The sequence below is a fragment of the Pongo pygmaeus genome, chromosome 11, assembly GCF_028885625.2.
Source record: "Pongo pygmaeus isolate AG05252 chromosome 11, NHGRI_mPonPyg2-v2.0_pri, whole genome shotgun sequence".
Classification (NCBI taxonomy): Eukaryota; Metazoa; Chordata; class Mammalia; order Primates; family Hominidae; genus Pongo; species Pongo pygmaeus.
The window spans coordinates 85,824,605-85,850,624 of record NC_072384.2 but is presented as its reverse complement, the minus strand read 5'-3'; the positions used below and the strand labels follow the sequence as shown (position 1 = coordinate 85,850,624).

Here is a 26,020-nt window from a genome sequence, read left to right as displayed (position 1 = left end):
AGTATGTTTTTTTAACTCTCATTTTATTGTCCTACTATGCTGGCTAAAAATGTCAGTACTGTGTGGACTAGTAGTGGTGAGGACTGACATTCTTACACTGTTTCTGATCTTAGGGGTAAGCATTCAATATTTCACCTTTTAATATAATTTAGACTGTAGGTTTTTGTAGATTCTCTTTCTCAAATAGACAAACTTTTCTTCCATTTCTAGTCTCTGAATTTTTTTTAATGAATGAAAGTGAATCATGCCAAAACCTTTTCCTATGTGATTGATATGACCATGTGACTTTCTTTTTAGATTGTTAATATAGTGGATTACATTGATTGATTTTTGAATATTGAATCAGTCTTGCATATCTGGAAATAAATACTCTTTGTTAATAAGGTACAGTTATTTTTCCACATTGCCGAATTCTATAAAATTTGTCAAGAATTTTTGCAACTGTATACATGAGGGACATTGGTCTATAATTTCCTTTGTGTGTGTGTGCTGTCTTATTAGTATCCGTGTAAATACTAGGTACATAGGATAAATCGTGAAACATTCCCTCCTTCCCTATTTTCTGAAAAGATTGTGTAGAATTAATGTTAATTCTTCTGTAAACATTTGGTAGAATTAATTGTCCATTGAAACCATCTGGAGCAGGAGATTTACTTTCTGAGAGTTTAAATAACAATTTAATATCCTTAGTAGTTATATAGCTACTAAAAATTTTATTTCATATTGGATGAGTTATGGTAGTTTAGACTTTTTGAAGAATTTGTCTATTTTATGTAAAGTGACCAATTTCTGTATGTAGAATTTTCTTTTTATCCTTTTACTGATAGTATTCCCTTATTATACTTTTACTATCAACAGGGACCATGGTGATATCCCTTGCTTTGTTCCTGACATTACTAATATGTGTCTTCTTTCTGTTTTCTTGTCAATCTTCATAGAAATTTGTCAATTTTATTAATCTTTTCAAAGAACAAGCTTCATTTTTATTAAAGTGCTGTTTTGTTTTCTGTTTTACATTTTATTGATATCTACTCTTATTGTTATTCTTTACTTTCTTTTACTTGCCTTGGGTTTATTTTGCTATTCTATTTCCAGATTCTTGAAGTGGGCACTTAGGTAACTAACTGACTGAAGACATTTCCTATTTACTAATTATTTAGTACTACAAATTTCCCCCCAGCATCACTGTAACTTCTATGCACAAATTTTGATATATTTTATTTTCATGTTCATTTAATTCAGTGCATTTTAAATTATCCTTTAAGAGTTGTTCTTTGACATATGCATTGCTAAGAAATTAGTTGTTTAGTTTCCAAGGGTTCGAAAATTTTTCTGTTATCTTTCTGATATTGATTTCTGTATCAATATCATTTGATCCCATTATGGTCAGAGAACATATTCCATATGATTTTAAACTTGCTTGGTTTCTTTTATGACCCATAATATAGTCTATCTTGGTATATGGCTTATGCTAGGTTGGGGGAAGGGTATATTCTGTTGTTTGGGGTATAAATGTTGATTATATCCTGTTGCTTCAGTGTTGAGTTTTTCTATATCCTTGCTGATTTTCTATTTGTTCTTTCAACTATTGAGAAAAGAGTGTTGAAGTAAACTCTCCAATTATAACTGTGCATTTGTCTATTTCTCCTTTCAGTTCTACCAGATTTCAATTCCCATATTTTGCAGCTCTGTTATTTGTTACTTACACATTTAGGATTCTCATACCTTTGTGTTAGATTGGCCCTTTTATTATTATAAAATGTCACTTTTTTCTAAGAATGTTCCTTGCTCTGAAGCCTACTTTATCTGATATTAATAAAGCCATTTCTGACTTACTTTGATTAATGTTTGCTTGCTGATATACTTTGCATATTTGTCCCCAACTATATCTCATGTTGAATTGTAATCCCCAATGCTGAAAGTGGGGCCTGGTGGGAGGTCATTGGATCATGGGGATGATTTTCCCATGAATAGTTTAGCACCATTTCCTTGGTTCTGTCCTTGCCATAGTGAATGAGTTCTTGTTAGGTCTTGTTGTTTAAAGTGTGTGGACCCTTCCCTGCCACTCTCTCTTTTGCTCTTGTTTTCACCATGTGATGTGCCTGCCTGCTTCCCTTTTGTCTTCCACCATAATTATAAGCTTCCTGAGGCTGCTCCAGAAGTGATGCCAGAGCTATGCTTCTTGCAGAGCCTGCAGAACTGAGAGAAAATTAAACCTGTTTTCTTATAAATTACCCAATCTCAGATATATGTTTATAGCAATGCAAGAAATGGCTTGATACAGAAAATTGGTATTGAAGAGTGGAACACTGCTATGAAGATGCCTGAAAATGTGGAAGCAGCTTTGAAATTGGGTAATGGGCAGAAGTTAGAGGATTTTGGAGGCCTCTGAAAACAGGAAGCTGAGGGAATGCTTGAAACTTCTAAGAGATTGATTAAATGGTTATGAAAAAAAATTCCCTGTGTAGCTTCAAGACACTACTGCCTGGATCTCAGCTGCTCCAGCTTCAGCCTCAGTTCAAAGGGGCCCAGATGCAACTCAGCCTGCTGTTTCAGAAGGTGCAAGCTGTAAGCCTTGGCAGCTTCGATCTGGTGTTAAGCCTGTAAGTGCACAGAATGCAAAAGTGAAGAAGGCTTAGAAGCCTGCACCTAGATTTCAGAGCATGTGTGGAAAAGCCTGGGTTCCAGTCAGAGATGTGCTGCATAGGCAGAGCCCTTATAGAGCACCTCTGCTCTGGCAGCACCAAGGGGAAATGTGGGGTTGGAGCCCCCACACAGAATCCCCACTGGGACACTTCTTAGTGGAGCTGTGAGAAAGGGGGCTTTCCTTTCCACCCTGGGTCACACTGGAAGGAGGAAGACTAAAGGGACACCTTTTCTCTCGCCTTCTCTTTCTAGATGGGTGACAGCCCATCTTCAGTCTGCATTCCTCTTGAGTGCATTCTGAAGCACTGGGACTCCTTCGACCCTGAGACTTTGAAGAAAAAGCTCCTCATATTTTGTTGCACAATGGCATGGCCTTCTTTCCATCTTGAGGACAGAAAAACCTGGCCTACTGGGGGAAGCCTTGATTTTAATATTATTCAACAATTAGATCTTTTCGGCAGACAAGAGAGCAAATGGGCTGAGGTCCCCTATGTCTCGCAGGGCTTTCTTTGCCCTTCGAGACAACCTAGACCTTTACAAGCTTTGTACAGTCAACCTAGTTCTTTTAGCAGCCATGTCAGGCAAGTCCATAGGGAATGATGACCCAAAGCTAAAGCAGATTCCAGGGAAACAATCTGAGATAGCTATTTAATGTCCCAACCCTTCCAGTCCCCCTTATCTGGAACCCCCTCCAACCATACCATCAGCTCCTCCAGCTCCACCACCTCCAAAACTAACCACTTCCCCTGCTTCACTCTTACCCCTGCAGGAAATGCCTGATGGAAACGGAGCCATAGGGTTCATATTACCTTCCCATTATAGGAGCTTAGGCAAATAAAGGTAGACTTATGCCAATTTTCTGACGACCCTGATAAGTATATAGAAACTTTCTAAAATTTAACTCAGGTGTTTGAACTTACATGGAGGAATGTTATGCTGCTCCTAAGCCAGACCCTCAATGCAGCCAAAAAGCAGGCAGCTCTGCTGGCAGCGGAGAAATACAAAGATGAGCAATGTGTCTCCTATAGTAGAATAAAAAAGAAAAAAGGAGATGGGAAAGAAGTTGAATGGAAAAGGAAACACTTTTTAACGTGCATATTAGAGGGCCTATGAAGAACTAGGGCCAAACTTCTTAATTACTATAAACTGTCTATGATGGACTAAAAGTCAGATGAGAATCCCATAACTTTTATGAAAAGGCTGAGAGAGGCACTAACAAAACACACTTCCTCATCCCTTCATTCACTCAAGGGAACCTCATCCTAAAGGACAAATTTATTACACAGGCAGCTCCTGATATTAGAAGGAAACTACAGAAGCAAGCTATAGGGCCAGATAGCACCTTAGAGAACCTCCTGAAAATAGCCACTTCAGTCTTTTATAATAGGGACCAGGAAGTGGGCCAAGAGAAAGCGAGGAAACACAAGAGGACAGAGGCTCTAGTAGCCGCATTGCAAGCTTGAAAAGTTCAGGATCCCTGAGGTTTGTCTTCTAGCTGCTAACAATGTGGTAATTCAGGGCACTTTAAGAAGGAGTGCCCAAGCAGCAAGAGGAAGCCACCTTGACCCTGTCTAGCCTGTGGCAGAGACCACTGGAGATGAGACTGCTCTGGAGACAGAGGTCACTGGGTTCAGAACCAGTCTCACAGATGGTCCAACAAAACTGATGGGTCCCAAGGCTCAAACATTCGGCTCCAGTGGCTCAAACTGCCATTACAGTACAGGAGCCCTGGGTGATTCTGGAAATTGAAGAAAGGTAGATAGGCGTTTTTCTGGAGACTGAAGAAAGTCTCTTGCTTCTGCTCTCTAATTAAGGCCTTTCCTCTTCCCATAGCACGACCATAAGGGGCATCTCAGGAAGAACTCTAATCTGATATTTTTCTCAACCCCTTAGTTGCATTGGGGAACCTATGTTTCATTCCTGAAAGTCCCACCCCTACCTCACCAAATACTTTTTGTTCCTCTTGAGATTCTACTCCAGATAACAGAACTTTTTGATGTGTATTTGCAAGATTTTTTTTTTTTTTTTTTTTTTTTTTTGGTGAGACAGAATGCTGCTCTGTGACCCAGACTGGAGTGCAGTGGTGCCATCTTGGCTCACTGCAACCTCTGCCTCCTGACTTCAAGTGATTCTCCTGCCTCAGCCTCCTGAGTAGCTGGGATTACAGGCGATCGCCACCACACCTGGCTGATTTTTTTGTATTTTTAATAGAGATGGGGTTTTACCATGTTGGCCAGGCTGATCTTGAACTTCTGAGCTCGGGCTCCACACACCTTGGCCTCCCAAAGTCCTGGGACTACAGGCATGAGTCACCAGACCCAACTAGGAGATTTTTAATTATCCATGGAATTATATTTGTAACTTCATAGACCTCCAAAGAGAAATTCTATATCTTGGTGAATAACAATTTTAGATGGAAATTATCTACTACATTACCCTGCAGGAATTGTTATACTAACTCTACTATTTGCAGTAGGACTATATACTGTAGCACCCCAAGGGTGGAATATCAAACAGAAATTCTCAATTACTGTAGTATTTTGCTCAATTATTATCCTTTAGCAGGGATAACAGTTACTGACAGGAAGTAAAGATGAATGTTTTACTATCACAAAGTCTGCTAGGGCTTTTTATTGGATTTGGTAATACGTCACACCCTTTAGCTACTACAGTAGCTAAAGGGCCAAATTAGGCCCAAGACTAATTTCTGGGCCTGTCCTGAGTGGTTTGCTCAGTTCAATAACACTAAGAAACCTCTCCATGACCTGGAACTTACCGTCTTAGGATTCCCTTTGTTAGCCTTATCTTTAACCATTTAGAGACTTGTCAGGCATAAATGGAACATGGTATGGGAGTACTTTCAACTGGATAAGTAACTCCTCACAGGAAGACACTTTCTCTTCCAGTGCCAGAACGTGCCAGAAGACATTTTCCCTGAAGATTAGCTTCACACTCTCAGGCTGGGGAAACTTGACTGGGTAATAGTAAATGCCTCTCTTTGTTTTAGAAGTGGGGGAAAGGGACCATACCTGAGAGATCTCAAATATTATAACACCACACTTGTAATCACTGAAAGTTCAGAGAATTGGAGAAAAAATGTAATAGGGATGATATAAGAAAGTTAGAAGCCCTATGGGGAGGCTTTCAAAGTCTGGCCTCTCCTGGTGGAAAGTTTCAGTGGGAATGGCAGGCTCTAGGTAGCCCCTTTGACACAATATACTACGATGTTAAAAATAACATATGGGCCTTTCCAAACATGCCCCCTCATGGAATTCCAGATCCCTGAATGAGGCCCACCAATAGTGGTGGCCTGCAAATTTGTGGATAAACTGGGGACATCTGGACTGACAGCACTTGTCATGAGGATGATCTAATATATTGGCCAGGGCATATTGTGTCCCTAATCTTTCAAAACTCCAACTATCAAGTGGACCCTTCTCACTTAGCATGTAAAATTCCAAACGGCATCGTAAATGACTATCCTGATTATAGATATCCCTATCCCAGTGATGCTCCTATTATATATAAGAGGGAAAAACTTTTAAGATATGAGAAAAATCTGTCTCTCACAAGTCACAACTTAGCATCATTCCTTCAAGGAACAGGGCTATATTTCCTTTGTGGCTCTTGGCTACACTTAATCCTCCCTAGGCATTGGAAGGGAACTTGTGCTATAGTAGCAGTGGTTTCTGACCTATTATTTTTTAATTCTACTGACAATGCAACATCATATAAGGACATACCCAATATAGGCTCTTTTCTAAAAACTGCACTATCTTGGATATGCTGAACAAAAAGATCTATAATTTTCATGTTCTTATATGGAGATTTCACTGAAAGGGAAGACTGGGGAGGGCATGCACATGACAATCTCATCTTAGAAAAACCATGGATGGGAGATTCTATAGCCAGAGGCTTATTCTTGTTTTCTGGTATTCCTTTCCTTGAAAGATCAGTACCTAATATATCCATTATGATGCAATGAGGATGGAAAGCCATAGAAGGACAACATAGTAGGAGTCATAGAAGCACAACAATCTATAAACTTTTTAGCTTCAGTAGTAGCACAAAGTAGACAGGCCTTAGATGTCCTTACAGTAGAAATAGGGAGTACCTGTGCACTTTTAAATCAAACTTGCTGCTTCTGGATCAACACCTCTAGTCAAGTAGAAGAAAACCTACAGGTACTTAAAGATCAGATTAAAATCACTGGCAAGCTAAGAGAAAATGTGGGCTCAAGCCCAGGGTGGCTACACACTCTCCTTAATGAATTCCAGGCTTCTTTATGGAATTTGTTAACTCCTTTATGAAGCCCCTTCTTGCTTATAGGTCATATATTAATGTTTGAACCTTGTATCCTCAATAGTATAACTTGAATTGTTTCCTCTTGTCTAGAAGCAATCAAACTCCAAATGGTGCTGCAAACAGAATCACACATGGACACACCATTCTTCCAAAGACCCTTATATCAACTCCAGGAGGAACCCTAGCTATCCTTCACTCAATACCCCCTTTCAGCAGGAAGTATCCAGAAGGAGTCATTGTCCAAGACCCCCTAACAGGAGTTAGAGTTACAGCTCCTGAGCGGGGAATAATATAGGAGTAAAAAAGTAATTATTTAGGCAGATAGTGAGGGTACAGGAGTCCTTGGTAAGGCTTTTCATTTAATAAAAAGCAGTCCGCAAACCATTTCTTTTCTAGCAGAAAGCAGCCTGAAAAGTCAGGCTGCAAGCATAGACAAGCAAGCTGGAAGCTTGCATTAATGCTGGCAGCTGTACCTAAAAGCCAGGTACATCCAACATGGCAATTCCTCTCTCCCTTCTCTTTGGCACCACATGTGCAGATGTCATGGTGCAAGCCAGGAAAAAAACCCCATCTGCATAATAAAAGATTAAGGTGGCATGACCAGTTTCTTTGTGGGCTATGTAAGTGGCACACTTGGTCAAACCAATCCTGTGGGCCCATTGTAAATCAGACACTGCCTTACACTGTCTTCTGAAACACCTTTATATAACCAACCATTTCCTGCCACGCACAAGGAAATCCATTCAGAGCCTTCCTCCCTCTGCATGGGGGAGCTGCTCTCTTCTTTTCTACCTATTAAACTTTCCTCTCCTTAACCCACCCACGTGTATCTGTGTCCTTAATCTTCTTGATGTGAGATAATGAACTTTGGGTATTTCCCCAGTCAACAAAGCCACTTCAATAGGTGGAAGGAACTCATTTGCAGGTAAGAATTTGGATGTGGGACTTAGGACTTCTGAGTTAATGCTGGAATGAGTTAAGACTTTGTGGGGACTATTAAGAATCGATGATTGTATTTTACAATATGAGAAGGTCATGAGAACTGGGAGGGGTGGGGCAGAATGAACTACTTTGGATATTTGTTCCTGCACAAATCTAATGTTGAATTGTAATTCTCAGTGTTGGAGGTGGGGCCTGGTGGGAGATAATTGGATCATGGGGGTGGATTTCTCATGAGTAGTTCAACACCATCCCCTTGGTGCTTTCGTAACAATAGTACATGAGTTCTCATGAGATCTGGTTGTTTAAAGCTGTGTGGCACCTTTCCCACCACTGTCTTTTGCTCCTGCTTTCACCGTGTGATGTACTTGCTCCCCCTTGCCTTTCACTATAATTGTAAGCTTCCTGAAGCCCTCCCAGAAGCTGATGTCAGAGCTCTGCTTCCTGTACATCCCGTAGAACTGGAAGTCAATTAAACCTGTTTTCATTATAAATTACCCAGTCTCTGGTATTTCTTTGGAGCAATGTAAGAATGGTTTAATACACATGGTGTGTCTTTTCCATCCTTTTACTTCCAAGCTAACTATATAATTATATTTGAAGTAGTTTCCTTTAGACAGCATATTGTTGGGTTATATTTATTTTGGTTGATTGGCTGGTTTTTGTTTAGTCTTCCAATCTGTAATTTAATTGTATTTGTAGCATTGATATTTAATGTAATTATTGTCAGGGCTTAAGTCTGTAACTTTATTTTTTGTTTTCTCACTGTTGTTCGCTCTCACTGTTGTTTGTTCCTGTGTTTTATTATTTCTTGTCTTCCTGTGGATTACATGAACATTTTGTAGAGTTTTATTCTGATTGATCTATAGTGTTTTTGAGCATATCTTTTTGTATACTATCTTTAGTGGTTGCTCTAGGTATAACATTACATACATATATAACTAATCAAAATCTACTGGTGTTGACATTTTACCTGTTGAAGTGAAGTATAGAAACTTTACTGTCCATTACACTCCTTCTAAACATATAATATAGTTTTCTGAAATATTCCTCTACATATATTTAGAGCCATCTTAGACAGTGTTATGTTTTGCTTCAACCATCAAACATAAAAACTATTGTATTTTCCATAATTTTGCTTCTGCCATTTTTTTCTTTTCTGTTGTTTTATTTCTCCTAGTATCATCCAATTTCTGTTTTATTAATTCTCTTTATTCTTTTAGGGTAGATCTACTGGCATCAAATTATCTTGGTTTTCATTCATCTTAAAATGTTTTGATTTCCCTTTCATTTCTGAATGATACTTTTTCTGTCTATAAAATTCTAGGTTGGTAGTTTTTTTTTTTTTCAGTACTTGAATTAGGCTTTGTCATTTCCTTTCAACCTCCTTTGAGTTCTCGTGAGAAATGCACTGTCATTGGAATGGTTTTTCCCTTAAAGGTAATGCATCAATTTCTCTGTATGCTTTCTAAAATATTCTTTGTTTTTAAATTTCAGATCATTAACTAGGATGTGTTTTGTCATAGATTTCTTTCAGTTTGTCCTATTTAAGATTTGATCAGATTCTTGAAATTGTGAGTTTATCTCTCTCTCTCTCTCTTTCCCTGTTTGTGTGTGTGTGTGTGTGTGTGTGTTGTCAGATTTGGAAAATATTCTGCCTTTATTTCTTCAAAAATTTTCAACCTCAATCTTTTTTATTTCCTTTTAGATATTGATTACCCCAATGCTTAATCTTTTGTAATATAATAGTACCACATATTCCTGAGGCTCTGTTCTTTTTCCCCAGTTAATTTTTTCTCTGTTGTTCATAATAGGCAATTTCTACGTTCAGTCTCCAAGTTCACTGTTTCATTCTCTGTCCTCTCCATTCTGCTATTGAACCACTTATATTTTATTTTGGTTATAACATTTTTAGTTTGAAAATTTCCATTTCATTCTTTTTTATATTTTCTGGGTTTCTTTTGCTGTTGTGTTCTATTTTTTATTTGTTTTAATTTATTGATTAAAGCATTTTTGTGATGATTGCTATAAAATCCTTACCACATATTTCTAACATTTGGGTCATCTTAATGTTCGTGTTTTTTATTGTATTTTGCCAATTGATTTTAGATTTTTTGGTTCTTAGCATAGTCAATAATATTTTTATTAAATCCTGGACTGGTTAAGCATTATAAAACTCTAGTAGAACTTATTTGAAATTATTTTATACCAGTACCATGCTGTTTCAGTGACTATGGCCTTGTAGTATAGTTTGAAGTCAGGTAATGTGATGCCTCAAGATTCGTTCTTTTTGCTTAGTCTTTCTTTGACTATGCAGGCTCTTTTTTGGTTGCGTGAATTTTAGGATTGTATTTTCTAGTTATATGAAGAATGATGGTGGTATTTTGATGGGGATTGCATTGAATGTGTAGATTGCTTTTGCAGTATGATCATTTTCACAATATTAATTCTACCCATCCATGAGCATGGGATGAGTTTCCATTTGTTTGTGTCGCCTATGATTTATTTCAGCAGTGTTTCCTCGTTTTTGTTGTAGTGGTCTTTTACCTCCTTAGTTTTGTGTCTTGAAAATTTGCTGAAATCATTTACCAGTTCTAGGAGCTTTCTGGATGTGTTTTTAGGGTTTTCTAGGTACATGATCATATCATCAGCAAACAGCGACAGTTTGACTTCCCCTTTACTGATTCGAATGCCCTTTATTCTTTCTCTTGTCTGATTGCTTTCGCTAAGACTTTCAGTGCTATGTTGAATAGAAGTGGTGAAAGTGGGCATCCCTATCTTGTTCCAGTTCTCAGGGGGAATGCTTTCAACTTTTCCGTGTTCAGTAAAATGTTGGCTGGGGATTTGTCGTACATGGCTTTTATTACTTTAAGGTATGTCCCTTATATGCTGATTTTGCTGAGGGTTTTAATCATAAAGGGATGCTAGACTTTGTCAAATGCTCTTTCTGCATCTATTGAGATAATTACAGGATTTTTAAAATTTTAATTCTGTTTATGTGGTGTATGACATTTTTTGACTTGTATGTGTTAAACCATTCCTGCTTCCCTTGTATAAAACCCACTTGATTACGGTAGATTATCCTTCTGATATGCTGTTGGATTCTTTTGGCAAGTATTTTGTTGAGGATTTTTGCATCTATGTTAATCAGTGATATTGGTCTGTACATTTCATTTTTTGTTATGTCCTGGTTTTGGTATTACGGTGATACTAGCTTTACACAATGATTTAGGGAGGAGTCTATCTTTCCTTATCTTTTGGAATATTGTCAATAGTATTGGTACCAATTCTTCTTTGAATGTCTGATAGAATTCAGCTGTGAATCCGTCAGGTCCTGAACTTTTCTTTGTTGGCATTTTTTTTTTTATTATTACCGTTTCAATCTCACTGCTTGTTGTTGGCCTGTTTAGAGTTTCTATATCTTCCTGGTTACCAAAACAGCATGATACTGGTATAAAAATAGGCACATAGACCAATGAAACAGAATAGAGAGACCTAGAAATAAAGCCAAATACTTAGAGTCAACTGATCTTCAATAAAGCAAACAAAAACATAAAGTGGGTAAAGGACACCTTACTCAACAAATGGTGCTGGAGTAATTGGCAAGCCACATGTAGAAGAATTAAACTGGATCTTCATCTCTCACCTTATACAAAAATCAACTCAAGATGGATCAAATACTTAAATCTAAGACCGGAAACCATGAAAATTTTAGAAGATAATATCAGAAAAGCCCTTCTAGATATTGGCTTAAGGAGAGACTTCATGGCCAAGAACCCAAAAGCAAATGTAACAAAAACAAAGATAAATAGATGAGACTTAATTAAACTAAAAAACTTCTACACAGAAAAATAAATAAGAAGCAGAGTTAACAGACAACATACAGAGTGGGAGAAAATCTTCACAATCTGTACATCCAACAAAGGACTAACATCCAGAATCTACGAAGAACTCAAACAAATCATCAGGAAAAAATTAAACAATCCCACCAAAAAGCAGGCTAAAGACATCAATAGACAATTCTCAAAAGAAGATATACAAATGGGCAACAAGTATATGGAAAAATGCTCAACATCACTAATTATCAGGGAAATGCAAATCAAAACCACAGTGAGATGCCACCCTACTCCTGCAAGAATGGCCATGATAAAAAAAAATAAAAAAATAATAGATATTGGCATGAATGTGGTAAAAACGGAACAGTTTTATACTGTTGGCAGGAATGTGAACTAGTACAACCACGGTGGAAAACAGTGTGGGGATTCCTTAGGGAATTAAAAGTAGATCTACCATTTGATCCAGCAATCCCACTACTAGGTATCTACTCAGAAGAAAAGAAGTCATTATACGAAAAGGATACTTGCATATACATGTTTATAGCAGCACAATTCACAATTGCAAAATTATGGAACCAGCCCAAATGCCCATCAATTAATCAATGAGTGGGTAACAAAATATGAGAGAGATATATATCATATATATATCCCTATATATATTCACATATATATCCCTATATATATTCATATATATATATCCATATATATATGTATATGGCTGAGTGGTATCCCTATGTATATATATCTGTATATATCCATATATACATATACATATATATATCCATATACATATATGGATATATATATACAGGGATACCACTCAGCCATAAAAAGGAATGAAATAATGGCACTTGCAGCAACCTGGATGGAACTGGAGACTGTTACTATAAGTGAAGTAACTCAGTAATGAAAAACCAAACATCATATGTTCTCACTCATAAGTGGGAGCTACGCAGTGAGGACACAAAAGCATAAGAGTGATACATTAGGCTTTGGGTACTTGGGGGAAATGGTGGGAGGAGATAAGGGATAAAAGACTACACATTGAGTACAGTGTACACCTGCTCCCTAAAAACCTATTGAAATAAAAAATAATTTTTAAAAAATCTTATTTTATGAGATATCTTCTGAGATCACTCTGGTAAGTGAATGAGGATAATGTTACTGTCTACGAGAATAAGAAAATCCTAACTCTGCATGGTTTTTCTTTGATACCACACTAGATGGCCGGGTAAGGGATATGTCTTGTTACAGCTAGGCAAGAGTTGAAGTCTAGACTCTTCCCTCAACATTTGCTGGTAGGGATGAAAATGAGGCCAAAATTTTTTCATAATTTCTGCACTGTTTAGCTGGAATGCAGTGATTATCTAAAAGTTTTCTATCTTGCTAAATTGCTCCATTCCAGGTTCTCTAACTAGAGAGAGTATGCTTTTCTTGGGGACATTTTTGTCTGCTTCTGTTGGCATTTCATTTTTTTTTTCTGGTTTCTTCAGTACCCAGTCTAGAGTATATGAGGCAAAAAGAAACCCCAGTAAAATTCCCTCCATGTCATTGCTTGTGTCCCAAGTTACCTGTATAGTCTGCCTTCTCTCTATTTTTCCAAATATTCTTATATTTATGTTATATATAATGCCCAGGGGGTTTGTTGTACTTAATGAAAGGAACAGAAAAAAATGCCTCTGCTCTACCTTCCCAGAAGTGCAAGTCCTGCCATGTGCTTTTTAAAAATAATTTTTACATATACATTTATATACATCCATATAAAGTCATAGCAAATTTCCTTTTGTTATAACTTTATATTTATATACATATAATTTATATAGATATAATATTATAGATATACTATAACAATATATAAATATAAATATATGAAAAATTATATTTTCATAGGTTATCACTGAAAGAGTACACATGAAACTTATAGCAGAAATTATTGCTGAAGAAATATGTTACAAAATACTGTGTACTATTTAAAACATTATTCACACTTTAAATTTAGCCTTTCAGTTAGAACCTCCTTCTTCCAGTAATCCACCAAAGTGATGAACACAAAGGGAAAGAGGAGGAGAAGCACCCAATATATGTTCTCTAGGCTTTTTAGAAAATATGGAGGTGCTCCTTTGGCCATATACATGTGAACCTGTAAGCATGGTGATACTGCAGACATCAAAGAATGCATACTGTTCAAAAAGGAATGTCCCACAAATGTTACCAGGGAAAAATTGGAATATTATACAATGTACCCAGCATGCTGTTGGCATTGTTATAAATAAACAAGTTAAGAACAAGATTCTTGCCAAGATAATTAATGTGCATATTGAGCATATTAAGTGCTCTAACAGCCGAGATAAATTTTTGAAATGCAAGAAGGAAAATGATCAGAAAAAGAAGGAAGCAAAAGAGAAAGGTATGTGAGTTCAACTGAAGTGCCAGCCTGCTCTACCCAAAGAAGTATACTTTCTGAGACCTAGTGCAAAGCCTGAGCTGCTGGAACCTATTGCCTATGAATTCATGGCATAATAGGTGTAAAAAAATAGAAGACCTTTTGACTATAAACAAACAAACTGAAAAATATGTATGTCTAGACAAAACACTTTAAAAGCCCTTTACAAGCGAATATCCAAATGGGAAATAAACATAAGAAAAGGTGATCAACTTTATTATTTATCAGGTAAGTGCAAATTCAAATCACATTACAATTCTGCTGCATATTCACAATTGCTAAAATGAAAAAATGAAAAAAGGAAAAAAGGTAGACATATGGAGCAACTAAAAATCCACACACTGCTGGTTGTACAGTAATTTATTCCATCATTTGGCAGCGTTTACTAGAGGAGAGCATATCCATAACCAGCCATTTAACTTCTAAGTATATTCCTAACAGAAATGCACATACATGTTCAAATGACATGCATAGGAATATAAGTAATAGTCTTAGTCATAATGGTAGAATATTGGCAATTACCATAGGTAAAATATAGGAATAAATTTTCAACTGTTTATCAACTAGAATACTGTAGAACAATGAAAGTGAATGAACTACAACTACAAACAACATTATGAATGTATCTCACAACATATGGTTGAATCAATAAAATCCGATCTTTATTTGTATGGTTCTCAGGATAAAATGTTTTTGAAAATCTAATATAATATATGGCATTAAAAGGAGAATAGTGGTTACCCTTCAGGCACAACGAATAAAAGTGTGCATTAAAGGGACTTCTGGAGTGCTGTCAATGTTCTGCTTTTTGATCTAGGTGCTGGTTGCATGGGGGAGTTTAAATTGTAAAAAGTCATCAAACCACACACATATGATTTCTCAACTTTTATATATATAATACCTCAAAAATTCAAAAATGAATGAAAATTTGCTTATAATTAAACTATGGAAATGTAAATGCAGTGAACTTATTGGAACACTTCTTTTTTATACATACTCATCAACAAAAAGAATTTTCTATGTTTTTAATTATCATTTTGCAAAAAATCAAGTGAAGATTACTTTCTCTTCTCTTTGCTTTCCAGATTCTTAAGCATTTCAATTAAACATCATTGGGCAGGGGGTATATGGGCAAGGAGTATGTGAGGATGCATTTGGCACAAAGAAAATCTTAATAAATTATAAATATTCAATGTTTTAATTTAGACCACGTTTTACAACCGTAATACAATTAAGTTAGAAATTAAAAGTTCCAATGAGTCAAATGTAAGAGTACCCAAAAATTTGTAAAACTTATTCAAAACAAATAAAATAAACATTAAATTACTAACATATAAGAAAATTAAATCAATGAAAAAAATGTGTACAAGAAAAAGAAGATCAATAATGTCTCAGACCTAAAAATCTAGAAATCAGCCATTGGATCCCCCTTTCTGTCAAACCTACGTACCTAATCTAGCAACAATTTTGCTAGACCAGGGTTTCTCAAGTGCGACACCATTGAAATTTTGGCCTGGATAATTCTTTGTATTAGGGATTGTCTTGTGCTTTGTAGAATGGCTAACATCATTCCTGGCATCTACCATCTAGATGCCAGTTGTACCACCTCCATCCCTGGTTGTGACAATCAAAAAGGTCTCCATGTATTGCCAGATGTTCTCTAGGCACAAAATAAACCAATATGAAATGACGGCATTAGACCCTACCTCTTTATTTTGAATCCTTCCATTTCTTTTCCATTCCACTCCTAACTCCCTGTTCAAAGTCAGTGTCTTCTCTTGTATGGACTATTCAAGTAATTTCTCTTTGTTTTCAGTCACGGTTCTTTATGATTTATTCTTCACACAGCAGCCTTATAAATATATTTCATCACTTTTCAATGGCTTCACTGGGGACTTAAATGTTAAACTTTTCACCTGCGGCTACAAGGCCTGAATTACTTGGCATCTCTTCATCTTTCTGGACTTATGTTCTGCCTTTCTTACCCAATCTCATGACATTTTCGACATCTGGAATTTCTTCACTTTTTCTATGTTAATTTAGCTCATTTTCATCTTTGGCTCTTTTGCCAGGTCTCTACCTGGAATGCTCTTTTGGAATGTTGCATCACTCACCTTTCAGTTCAAAATTAAACATTGTCTTCTCAAATAGTCTTTCTCTGATCACAAGCTCTAAATCAGTCACATTTTAAATTTCTTCAAACTCAAAGCATTTTAATTATCTGCATAGTAGTTATTATCAGATATTTTCTTTATTATTATTATTTGCTATCCCTCAAATAAATAAAAAAAAAACAACAGGTCAGATTCATGAAGATCAGAGAGATCTGACCAATAAGAAAGGTTACTAGAAATTCAATGGATGCAGGCAATCCCATGATCAAGGAAGAGCATGTCTAAAACAGTCTAAAACCATCAGCATATCTCCTATGTCTTCTTTCATTGGGGACATTGGATTGAGATTTAACATACGAGGTTTAAAGCAATGCATGTGAAGCATCATTATACAAAAGTAACTCTATTGGTCATAAAACACATCCATCTTATACCCAATAATTACATGAGATATAATATTTTCGAGCATACTTTGCTCCATAATTCCATTAATTCTAAATTTATATTTTATAAGCAACTAGAGCAGGTCCTGAGAGAAGCGTCCCACAGATAAAGACTCTATTTTCCTTCTGGTAAATACCATCAGAGGGTCTGATAACATGTTGTCAAGATGACTTGACCTGAACATTTTTCTTTTTCTGACTGCATGTATGTCCTCATGGGAATGGTGATAAGCTGTAGGCCAGCTACTAACCCTTTTCTTCCTACTCCAAATACACTCCCCATCTCCCAACACAAACCCACTTTTTCAAAGCAAGTACTTTCAAAGACGTCACTTCTGTATCTCCAGTACCTAAAACTACACCTAGCACTTAGTAGCTTGTGAAGTTTATAAATAAATAAACAAATTAAAAAGTTACAAGGAAATCTAATGCTCATTGATGATGCAAGATAAAATTTCATTTAATTATAATGTAATACTAGAATTATTCAGAAATAAAATAGCAATAAGGAGATCTTAACATGCCTCTATCAAAATTAAAAACATAAATTATTGGTATATAAGAATAAAATATGATTAGTAAGACTGTTCTAGCATAAACATGCTCTCTCACATATAGAAACAGACACGTAGTCAAACCACTTGTGTGCTGGAGCCAGCTCATAGCTTGTAAGAGCCAACTGTTACATTAATTTTGTGTCAGTTGTTAAATACAGTTGTTACTATGAAAATTATATAAACATAAAATTAAATAAATAATTAAAAAAATAAAAGTAATAAAAATGGAAAAACATCACTTTCTAATTAGTTTACTGCATTGTACTATTATCTATGCCTTCAAGTTTATGTTTATTGTATCTTTGGGGTGGAATTACTAGAAAATTGTGTATTACTGCTCATCTCTTTCTAACTTCACATTTAATTACATTACTTTGGGAGTGTGAGATTGGCCACAGTAAGAGTATTTATGCCATAAATATTTTTAAAATGCTATAAATCAGGCTTTTTCATTTTGTGATGAGAACCAGTTGTTAAACATTTACCAGCACATCATTATCCCAAACTGTATAATAATATAAAGAGGAAAAAATACAGCAGGTGAACAGAAAAATGGACCAAAAAATAAAAAGGTTAGAAAAAAAACTATGAAAGGTTAATGAAATAGAAATTGATAAACTATCTAATGTCAATTAACTTTTTTCTTAATAACAGAAACTGCTTTGTTTGGGACAGTGATGGCACCAGCTGGATATGATTCTCAGGTTCCCTTGAAATTAGGGATGGCCTTATGATAGTTCTTGTCCATCAGGCATAAGCAGAAATGTTGGCCATTTAGGGAAAGCTTCACTTTTATCAGATAGGTTCTATATATCTATATATATATGTGTGTGTATATATATAGATAGATAGATACACATTAATATACACATATATGTGTGTATATATATATAGAACCTATCTGTATTTTATATATATATGTAAAACCTATCATTTTATTTTTTTATATATATATATATGTTTATATATGTAAAATATCATTCTACCTGAAAGGGGAACTTGATGCATAAAGCTATCTATCTCCTGATTTTTATGGAAAATAAATCAATCTCTAAATTCCTCACTTGTTTATTTCACTGTGCTGAGAGTTCTCTGCTACATGACGTCACATGCAAATATCAAATACACACATATTAAGAAATAGATGGGTGGGGTGCAGTTAGTCTTGCCTTTAATCCCAGTACTCTGAGAGGCAGAGGAGGAAGAATTGCTTGAGTCCAGGAGTGCGAGAGCAGCCTGGGCAACACAGAAAGACCCTGTCTCTACAAAAAAAATTTAAAAATTAGCTGGGCATGGTGGTGCACACCTATAATTTCAGCTAATCTGGAGGCTGAGATGGGAGGACCCTTTGAGCCCAGGAGTTTCAGGCTGCAGTGAGCTATGATCACACCACTGTACTCCAGTCTGAGTGACGTAATGAGACCCTGTCTCTAAAAGAAAAGAAAAAAAAATAGATGAAGTGATATCAACTGAAATACATAAAGATCTGGAAAATAAAGAGAAAGAAAAAAATGTCTCTTTTTTGGCAAAATAATAAAAACTCCAGAAAATATTCACTGTTTAGTAGGTGTGAAAAAGAAGTATTCCAATAGCTTTCATATTGTTTTAGGGAATATAAATCATCCAAAATTACTTAAAAATAGTAAAATGAAAAAATTTAAAACCCATAATTTTGGCTGGGCTCAGGACGTTGGGTGGGCTGAGGTGGGAGGATCACATGACCCCAGGAGTTTGAGATCAACCTGGGCAACTTGGGCAACCGAGTGACACCCTGTCTCTAAAAAATAAATAAATAAATAAATAAATAAATAAATAAATAAAACTTACAATTTCACTTACAAGAGATAATCCTAGAGAAATATATAAAATAATATTTTGTTATAAAATGTGGAATAATAATGATAAACAATACCAACAACTCAAAAGCAACTTAAGATATTTAACATTCATCTCTTAGGTAATGTGCTAAAAGCTTTATGTGTATTATTGCCTTGAATTTTTATTAGAATCCTATGACTCAGTATTATCTGCAGTTCATATATTAGAAAATTGGACTTTTGAGGTGTTTACATAATTCTGCTTCAAGTGACACAGCCAATATGTGGTAGAATTTGAGTGCAGTGTTTATGATTAACAAGTCTATGCTATTGACTATTTTACAAAATTTTAGATTGATATAGAAATTGTGTGTGTGTGTGTGTACATATATATGTATAGTGGAAATATATGTATACATATATATGGTGGAAAAGTCATTTTATACTTTTTGTAGTATGACCAAATAATATAAACTAACAGAAAGAGAGGACAGTCATAGATGCCTAGAAAAACATATATATTTTAAAAATCAACTATAGTCAATTTTTAATTAACTATAACTATAACTATAACTAAAAATATAGTTAATTAACTATAACTATAATTAAAAATTAACTATAGTTATTCTTTGTAGGTTATTTTAATGGGGACTTTTCACTTAGAGCAATATAGTGGTTGAAAATATTAGAATTTGTACTTCTATTAATTTATATTCAGGAAAAACAATTAAAATCTTAAAATTCAGTGAAATGGTGTCATTAATATGGAGATTATGAAATAATAGACTTACAGTACCTTAAGACTTTACTATACTCAATCAGTCATATTCTCCCAGTGTTCGCATTATGGATGCTTTTGTGTAGCAGATATACATTCATACTTTGAGGCGGCTGGCAAGATGGCGGAATAGAAACAGCTTGGGGCTGCAGCTCCTAGCGAGATCAACCCAGAAGGCGTGTGATTTCTGCATTTCCAACTGAGGTACTTGCTTTGTTCTTGAGAGTTTGAAGCTTACATTGTCTAAAAAATTGGGATTCAAAGTGACAGTTGATCCTGACTCACACGTCAAAATAATTCAAGAGATCTCCTTAAGCCCTGTCGTGCTTTAAAATCAACATGCCTGGGAATGTAAATTAGTATAGTCATTAGAGAAAACAGTATGGAGGTTCCTCAAACAAAAATAAAATTACTGTATGATCTAACAATCCCATTACTGGCTATATATTCAAAAGATATGAAATCAGTCTGTTAAATAGTTACATGTACTCCCATGTTTATTGCAACATTATTAACAATAGCCAAGAAATGGAATCAACCTAAGCGTCCATCAACAGATAAATGAATAAAGAAAATGTGGTATACATACACAATGAAATACTATTCAGCCTTAAAAGAGGAGGAAATTCTGTCATTTGTGACAACATGAATAAATCTGGAGGACACTATGTTAAGTGAAATAAGTCATGCACAGAAAGATAAATACTGCATGATCTCACATGTGCAATCTGAAAAAAGTCAAATTCAGAAGCAGAGAGTAGAATGGTGGCTACCAGGGGTTGAGGGTGATGGAGGGATTGGGGAAATATTGGTCAAAGGATACCAAATTTTATTTAGACCCAAGGGATTAGTTCAAGAGCTCTGTTGTACAACATGGTGACTATAGTCAATAACAACGCATTCTATACTTGAAAACTGCTAAGAGATTTTAAGCGTTCTCACTACAAATATGATATGTAAGGTTGAAAAAAAAGATCACCATGGCAAAAACCATGTTTATTTTTGTTCAGTAAATACTTCATTTATTTATATTTGTTGGTTCTCATCTTCCCCATATAATTGAAATATTATGCTTATTGGCGAAAATTAGAGAAAATATATTTAAAAATTTTAAAGAATATAATTTTTTTTTTTTTTTTTTGAGATGGAGTCTCTCTCTGTCCCCAGGCTGGAGTGCAGTGATGTGATCTCAGCTCACTGCAAGCTCCACCTCCCGGGTTCATGCCATTCTCCTGCCACAGCCTCCCGAGTAGCTGGGACTATCATTTTTAAAAACTATGATCTTCTTACTCAAAAGTAAAAGTAAAGATTATAGTATGCTATATTTTCTTTTTTTTTTTTCTTAGTACTGTATTTTATTAGCAACCAGGTATTTCTTCTGGTAAAACTGCAATAAAGCTTTTTCCCTCGTATTCATCTGAATGTGATTTCTTTCTGCAGCTGGATAAGTACATTGATTTTATGTTTCTATTTCTAGAATATTTTAAATCTGGTTGCAATCGTATTGCACCCTGATTCTTTGTCAATTAACATTATTTTGACATGCCATTAGTAATTTTTAATAAACTTAATTTTAGCATGTGCACAAATATTCTATTAAAGTAGTATAATATAACTGGAGTAATTTCTGTTATCTCAATTATTCCCCTTTTAAATAACGCAAAAGTAATTTTTGTTTGTGTTTTTTCTTAGTGTGCATTTCTGATTATTTTCCTAGGCAAGTTTTGCTCCCCCAGACTTATTGAGGTATAATTGACAAATAATAATTGTATATGTTTCAGGCGTACAACAGGATAATTTAGATGGATGTGTACACAATCAAGCTAATTAACATATTTATCACCTGATATAGTTACCTTTTGTGTGCATGTGTGTAGTGAAACACTTAAGATCTACTTTATTAGCAAATTTCAAGTATACAATACAATATTATTAACTATAGTCACCATGCTGTAGTGCTTTAAAATACTCTTTATTTTATTTCTCTAGCTACTATATGATTTTTTTAATTTCTTTTTTTAGAAAATTGATTTTTAGTATATAAAAACACTACTGATATGTTGTTTTGTATCCTGCAACTTTACTGAGCTTCTTTATTAGTTCTAACAGTTTTTTTGTGGAGTCTTTAGGGCTTTTTATATAAAAAATCATATCATCTGCAAACAGCTACAGTTGCACTACCTTCTTTCTAATTGGGATGCCTTTTATTTCTTTCTCTTGACTAATTGCTCTGGCTAGGACTTCTAGTACTATGTTAAACAAGTGATGAGATTCAGCATCTTCATTTTGTTGTTGATTTTAGACATAGCTTTTAGTTTTTTAACATTAAATTTGATGTTAGCTCTTGGCTTAGACAAGTTTTTTTTTTTAGGTTAAATTAGTTCTAAGATTATAGCTGCTCAAAACCTAAGAAACCAGCTATTTAACATAACGCTATTCAAAACCAATAGTTACTTGAAAAAGGAAACACTTTGCTATTCTGACAGATTAAATTGTGCTTTATTATTCTACGTTGAATAACTTGTATTTTGATGCTAAGAATCACATATTTTCTTTGACTTTTTAATGTTCTATACCTTACAGCTGAATTCAAATCATGGTAGCTTTGTATTAAAGTAAACGATGTCTATAACAATTGCTTTGATTTCCATAACCATGATAATTATCATCATGATCCTCATCTGAATAATTATCAAAAGTTTGAGAACTCAAATCCTAAATGACAATATTCCATATTTTTAATGCTAGGCTAATGTGTCACATTCCCTACAGAATATTTTGTTAATAGATTTGCATGGGATCAGTGTGAAATCTCCTTTTCTAAGAAAGTTACAGGTGGAAAAGTTGAAGAATGTATCCCTCTTCTCTAGCATACATGATTGTTATTAAGCAATTTTGTTATAGCCTCTTTAATACTTCTGTTATTCAGGGCTCTCCAGAGAAACAAACTAAGGATGTGTGCGTGTGTACTTGTTTATTATAAAGAGGTGGCTCACAAGATTATGGAGACCGACATGTCCTAAGATCTGCAGGGAGAGTCAGCAAGCTGGAGTCTCAGAATTGCTGATGGTGTGATTCTAGCCTAAAGACCTGCAGCCTCAAGACCCAGGAACTGCCAATGTTTCAATTCAATTTTGAAGGCAGGAAAAAGCTGAAGTCTCAGTTTAAAGGCAGTCAGGCAGAAGAAATTCTCTCTTACTTAGAGATCAGCTTTTTTCTCATTATTCAGGCCTTCAATTGATTGGATGAGGCCCACTTACATTGGGGAGGGCAATGTGCTTTACTCAGTATGCCACTTTAAATGTTAATGTTATCCAAAAACACACTCACAGAAATACCCAGAATAATGTTTGAACAAATATCTAGGTACTTCATGGCCAATCCAGTTTACTTATAAAATTACCCATTACAATATTCGTATCTATTGAGTAATCACTCTATGAGAGGCACTTTTCTCAGGACTTTATGTATAGTAACTTATTGAATACTCTAACAAGCCTATGAATTCTTATTTTTTTTTCTTATCTATTTTAAATGTAAAGATCAGGTAACTTGACCAAGAGCAAAAAGCTGAAAAAGGTAGTGTTAGGATTTCAATTCCAGTTTTCACAAAGTTTGCATTCTTTATTACAATCCAACACTGCTTCTCCTGATTGGGCAATTTTGGTTACAAAAGGGATTGTCAAAACTGTAATATTTACTTCTGAATACTTCCCAGAGTGAAAAAATGTACTAACATTATGTTTGGACAATAGGTATAAACTGGGACAATAAGTTGGAGGTAGACTCACCACAAATAAATTTTTGGTAAAAGAGCTATTCCATAGCTATATAAGATTGCATGCCTTCTACTACTCCTTGTAATAAGAGTAAGAATTTTAAAATAAACATCCTCGCATTTGACTCAGTATGCAGAGGTGACATGGCTAACTGAAAAATATGAATTCAAGGCAGCCTGATTAGTTACAGAAGGACCTGTAGGGCCAAACAAACACATAAACATTCTCAAGGGCCACAACTAAAGCAGAGAGCTGGCACTTTGTAGAAAACATTAGAAGGAGACCCTGAATTGAAAATCAACTGATAAAGATTCAGTGGTTAAGATGTACCTGCAGCATTGAATATACAAAGGCTGAGAACTTAATAGTAAAGACTTTGAAACAATGAAGTTGAATTCTAGTATTTGGAGTACAAAGAAATAAAGGAATGCTGGATCCTCAAAATAGAATCTGCAATAATGAAAAAGGTATGAAATCAAAACTAGCCCAGAAAATATACCCATCCCTTGAAAAGTCTCCTAGATTTGTAGTAGTCCCTTGGCATCTGTGGGGAATTCATTTCAGGACCTCGCACAGATATATCCAAGTTCATGGATGCTCAAGTTCCTCATATAAAATATTTTAGTGTTTGCATATAACCTATGCACATCCTCCTGCATACTTTAAACTATCTCTAGATTACTTATAATACCTAATCCAATGTAAATGCTGTATAAATAGTTGTAATTTTTAGGGAATAATGACAAGGAAAAAAGTCTGTGTGTGGTCACTATAAACACAATTAAATTTTTTTTTTTTTTTTTTTTTTTTTTTGAGACAGAGTCTGGCTCTGTCACCCAGGCTGGAGTGCAGTGGTGCCATCCTAGCTCACTGCAACCTCCGCCTCTCGGTTTAAGGATTCTCCTGCCCCAGCCTCCCAAGTAGCTGGGACTACAGGCATGCGCCACCATTCCTGGCTAATTTTTTGTATTTTTAGAAGAGATGGGGTTTCACCATGTTGGCCAGGATTGTCTCGTTCTCTTGACCTCATGATCTGCCCACCTCAGCCTCCCAAAGTGCTGGGATTACAAGCGTGAGCCACCGTGCCTGGCCTTTTTTTTTTTTTTTTTTTTTTTTTTTTTTTTGAGACAGAGTCTCATCCTGTTGCCCAGGCTGGAGTGCAATGGCATGATCTCGCCTCACTGCAACCTCTGCCTTCTGGGTTCAAGCGATTCTCCTGCCTCAGCCTTCTGAGTAGCTGGGATTACAGGCATGCCACCACACCCAGCTAATTTTTTGTATCTTTAGTAGAGACGGGGTTTCACCATGTTGGCCAGGCTGGTCTCAAACTCCTGACCTCATGATCCACCCACCATGGCCTCCCAAAGTTGTGGGACTACAGGCTTGAGCCACCGCGTCCAGCCAAAAAATTTTTAATATATGGTTGTTTAAATCCATGTATATAGAACCCATGTATTTGGAAACTCTGCTGAAGTTTTCAGTTGCTTTGTAAGAAAATTTGGGATACTGCCATCAGGAACACAGTCTATATCTCTTATAATTTTGTTCATTCATTTTAGAATTACTATATTAATTATATATTGTTGTAAATTACTCCAATATTTAGCAACTTAAAACTGCAAACATTTATTATCTTAGAAATCCTGTAGATCATCAGTTTGAGAGCAGCTTAGATGGCTGGTATTGGCCCAAGGTCTCATAACTGTGTAGTCAAGCTGTGAGCTGGGCCTGAATTCTCCTCTAAAGGCTTGGCTAGGGCAGAATTTAGCTTCCAAAGTCACTTGCAAGATTTTTGGCAGACATCAGTTTCGTGTGGGCTGTTGGACTGACAATGTCAACTCACCGTTGGCTGTTGGCTCCATGGACCTTTCTGTAGGACACCTCACAGCATGGTAGCTGGCTTCACCCAGAGCAAATGATCTAAGACAAATTGAGGAAGAGTGTGCCTCAGACACATGACCTAATCTCAGAAGTAATATTACTTCTGATGTATTTTTAAGAATGCTTTATTGAAATGATGTACAAAATTTGCAAATATTTAATGTATACATTTTGATGAGTTTGAACATATGCATACACCCCTGATATCATCCCCACAATCAAGGTACTAAACATACCCATTACTTCCAGAAATTTCTTTGTGTCTGTTGTGTTTTCTTGTATGTGTCTCCTTGTGTGTGTATATGTGTGTGTGTGATAAGAATACCTTAACACGAGACCTATCCCCTTAACATATTTCAAAGTGCACAATACTTTATTGTTATAGTTACCATGCTGTACAACATATTTCTATACCTTATTTGTCTTGCGTAACTGAAACTTTACATCCATTTAGCAACAATTTCCCATTTCCTCCTCCTCCA

At 35.5% G+C, this 26,020-nt stretch overlaps 1 pseudogene; it reads left to right on the top strand.

Moving 5' to 3' along the window:
- The first annotated feature begins 49 nt into the window (after positions 1-49).
- Positions 50-14,246, top strand: LOC134737731 (large ribosomal subunit protein eL21-like; annotated as a pseudogene).
- Positions 14,247-26,020: the final 11,774 nt, after the last annotated feature.